This window comes from Pan paniscus, chromosome 10 (assembly GCF_029289425.2).
Source record: "Pan paniscus chromosome 10, NHGRI_mPanPan1-v2.0_pri, whole genome shotgun sequence".
Lineage (NCBI taxonomy): Eukaryota > Metazoa > Chordata > Mammalia > Primates > Hominidae > Pan > Pan paniscus.
The window spans coordinates 68,080,306-68,084,384 of NC_073259.2; positions in this window are offsets into that span (position 1 = coordinate 68,080,306).

Sequence of the window (4,079 nt, forward strand, 5' to 3'; positions counted from 1 at the left end):
GTTTGGATCCTGTATCAAACAAACTGACTGGAAACACACACATTTATGTGTTTATGTATAAATATAAATATATCTAATATATAGTGCATACATATTTTATATCATACATAAATGCACATATAAAATACAATTAGAAACAACAGATGCTGGAGAGGATGTGGAGAAATAGGGATGCTTTTACACTGTTGGTGGGACTGTAAATTAGTTCAACCGTTGTGGAAGACAGTGTGGAGATTCCTCAAGGATCTAGAACCAGAAATACCATTTGACCCAGCAATTCCATTACTGGATATATACCCAAAGGATTATAAATCATTCTACTGTAAAGACACATGCACATTTATGTTTATTGTGTCACTGTTCACAATAGCAAAGACTTGGAACCAACCCAAATGCCCATCAATGATAGACTGGATAAAGAAAATGTGGCACATATATACCATGGAATACTATGCAGCCATAAAAAATGATGAGTTCATGTCCTTTGCAGGGACATGGATGATGCTGGAAACCATCATTCTCAGCAAACTAACATAAGAACAGAAAACCAAACACCGCATGTTCTCACTCATAAGTGGGAGTTGATCAATGAGAACACATGGACACCGGGAGGAGAACATCACACACTGGGGCCTGTCAGGGGGTGTGGGGCTAGAAGAGGGATAGCTTTAGGAGAAATACCTAATGTAGATGAGGGGTTGATGGGTGCAGTAAACCACCATGGCACGCGTATACCTATGTAACAAACTTGCACATTCTGCACATGTACCCCAGAACTTAAAGTATAATTTAAAAAATGCAATTAGAGAAATCTGAACTCTGGATATTTGATGATATTAAGAATTTAATGTTAATTTGATAATATTAATGAACAATTGTTCATTGTTAATGGTGATACTTATTACAAGCATACCTTGGAGATACTGAGGGTTTGGTTCCAGTCCACTGCAATAAAGTGAGTATCATAATAAAACAACTCCTTAATCCATGGGATTCAGAATGGATGTTGTATTGGCTGACATGAAAACAACAATAATCTCCTTGTACATTTCCATCAGAGCTCTTGGGTGACCAGCTGCATTATCAATGAGCAGTAATATTTTAAAAGAATTTTTTTCCCCAAGCAGTAGGTCTCAACAATTGACTTAAAATATTCAGTAAGCCATGCTGCAAACAGATGTGCTGTCATCCAGGCTTTGCTGCTTACCTCATAGAGTACAGGCAGAGTAGGTTTAGCACAATTCTTCAGGGTCCTATGATTTTCAGGACAGTAAATGAGCTTGGTTTCAACTTAAAGTCACCAGATGCATTAGTCAGCCTGTCCTTTGAAGCTTTGAAGACGGGCATTAACTTCTCCTCTCTAGCTAGGAAAGTTGTAGACAGCATCTCCTTCCATTAAAAGGCTCTTTCTTCTACATTGAAAATCCATTGTTTAGTGTAGCCACCATCTTGAATGATCTTACCTAGATCTTCTGGATTACGTACTGCAGCTTCTCCATCAGCACTTACTGCTCCATCTTGCACTTTTTAAAAAATTTTTGATTTCCATAGGTTTTTGGGTAACAGGTGGTATTTGGTTACATTTTGGGGCACCCATCACCCAAGCAATATACATTGAACCCAGTTTGTAGTCTTTTATTCCTCACACCCCTCCCACCCTTTCCCCTGAGGCCCTGAAGTCCATCGTATCATTCTTATGCCTTTGCATCCTCATAGCTTAGCTCTCACTTATGAATGAGAAGATATGATAGTTGGTTTTCCATTCCTGAGTTACTTTCCATAGAACCACAGTCTCTGGTTTCATCCAGGTTGCTGCAAATGCCATTAATTCATTCCTTTTTATGGCTAAGTAGCATTCCACTGTATACATATATATACCACAATTTCTTCATCCACTCATTGATTGATGAGCATTTGGACTGGTTCCATATTTTTGCAATTGTGAATTGTGCTGCTAAAAACATGCAAGTGCAAGTATCTTTTTTGTGTAATGACTTATATTTCTCTGGGTAGATACCCAGAAGTGGTATTGCTGGATCAAATGGTAGATCTACTTTTAGCCCTTTAAGGAATCTCCACACTGTTTTCCATAGTGGTTGTACTAAATTCCCACCAGCAGTGTAGAAGTGTTCCCTGTTCACCACATTCATGCACAAAAAATCAATTATTTTTTGATTTTTTGATTATGGCCATTCTTGCAGGAGTAAGGTGGTATTGTACTGTGGTTTTGATTTGCATGTCCCCAATCATTAGTGATGTTGAGCATTTTTTCATGTTTAATGGCCATTTGTATATCATCTTTTGAGAATTGTTTATTCATGTCCTTAGCCCACTTTTTGATGGGATTCTTTGTTCTTCTTACTAATTTGTTTGAGTTGGTGGTAGATTCTGGACATTAGTCCTTTGTCAGATGTATAGATTATGAAGATTTTCTCCCATTCTGTGGGTTGTCTGCTTAATCTGCTGGCTTCCTTTTGCTGTGCAGAAGCTCTTTAGTTTAATTAAGCACTTTTATGTTATGAAGATGGCTTCTTTCCTTCAACCTCATGAACCACCCTCTGCTAAACGAACTTCAACCTTTTCTTATGCAGCTTCTTCACTCTTCTCAGCCTTCGTAAAAGAGAGTTAGGGTCATGCTCTAGATTAAGCTTTGGCTGAAGGGAATGTTGTGGCTGGTTTGATCTTCTATCCAGAAGAGTCAAACTTTCACAATATCAGCAATAAGCCTGTTTTGCTTTCTTATCATTCATACATTTACTGGAGTAACACTTTTAATTTCCCTCAAGAATTCTTCCTTTGCATTCACAACTTCGCTTGCCGGCACAGAAGGCCTAGATTTTGTCATATCTTGGCTTTTGACATGTCTTCCTCACTAGGATTGATTATTTCTAGCTGTTGATTTAAAGTGAGAAATGTACAACTCTTCCTTTCACTTGAACATTTAGGTGCCATGGTAGAGTTATTAATTGGCCTAACTTCAATATTGTATGTCTTAGAAAGTACAGAGACCTGAGGAGAGGGAGAGAGATGGGGCAATGGCCAGTCAGTGGAGCACTCAGATCACATACAACATTAATCAATTAAGTCACCATCTTAAATGGGTGTGGTTCCTGTCACCCCAAAACAATCACAATAGTAACATCGAAGATCGATGATCACAGATCTCCATAACAGATAAAATAATAGTGAAAAAGTTTGCAATATTGTGAGAATTGCCAAGATGTGACACAGAGATATGCAGTGAACACATGCTGATGGAAAAATGGCAGCAATATACTAGCTAGACAGAGAGTTACCACAAACTTTTAACTTTTAAAAAATGCAATATGTGTGAAGCACAATAAAGCAAAGTGCAATGAAAAAAGGCATGCCTGTATTTAATGATATTTTAAAGGAACCCTTATTTTTAGAGCTACATACTGACATATTTATGGATGAAATTATATAATATCTTAGGTTAGCTTCAAAAAAAAAACAGGATGTTGTGAGCAGCAGCCTTCCCACGTAATTAACAGAAGGCTGAGCAGATACAAGCATTCATTAATCCTCACCATGCTTTTGTCTATATAGTGCAAGTCTTCACTTATGCTGCTCTCTCCCTTATTCACCTGGAAAATTCCTACTTATCCTCAAAGATCCCCTCAAATGATACTTCCTCTGCAGAGTCTTCCCCAATCCTGTCAGAATACAGCAGATACCTTTGGTGCCCAGCTGAGATCCCCTTGAAGCTCTCTTTCCATTTCTACACATCAGTCCCCCAGCTCCTGCACAGTTTTGCTTATAACAGTCCTGTCCCTGCACCCGAGACCCTTTTGGGAGTCTGCCCTTGGGCTGCTGGAGTTACTCTGCCTGCATCTAGAGAGATAGAGAGTGCTTGGGAGTTTATGTCTGCCCCCTGCAGGGTAGCTCGTAGTCAATAACTGCTTGATGCAGGGTATGAAAGCCTCATTCCCTTTGTCTCCAGTTGAACATACTCTGAGGTGTTATTTAAACTCTGCAACTTCCCTACAGTATCAGACTAAGACTGCAACTTTGCCTAACATTTGCACCGTTTCTCAGTTTCTTTTCCTTCCTTGTCC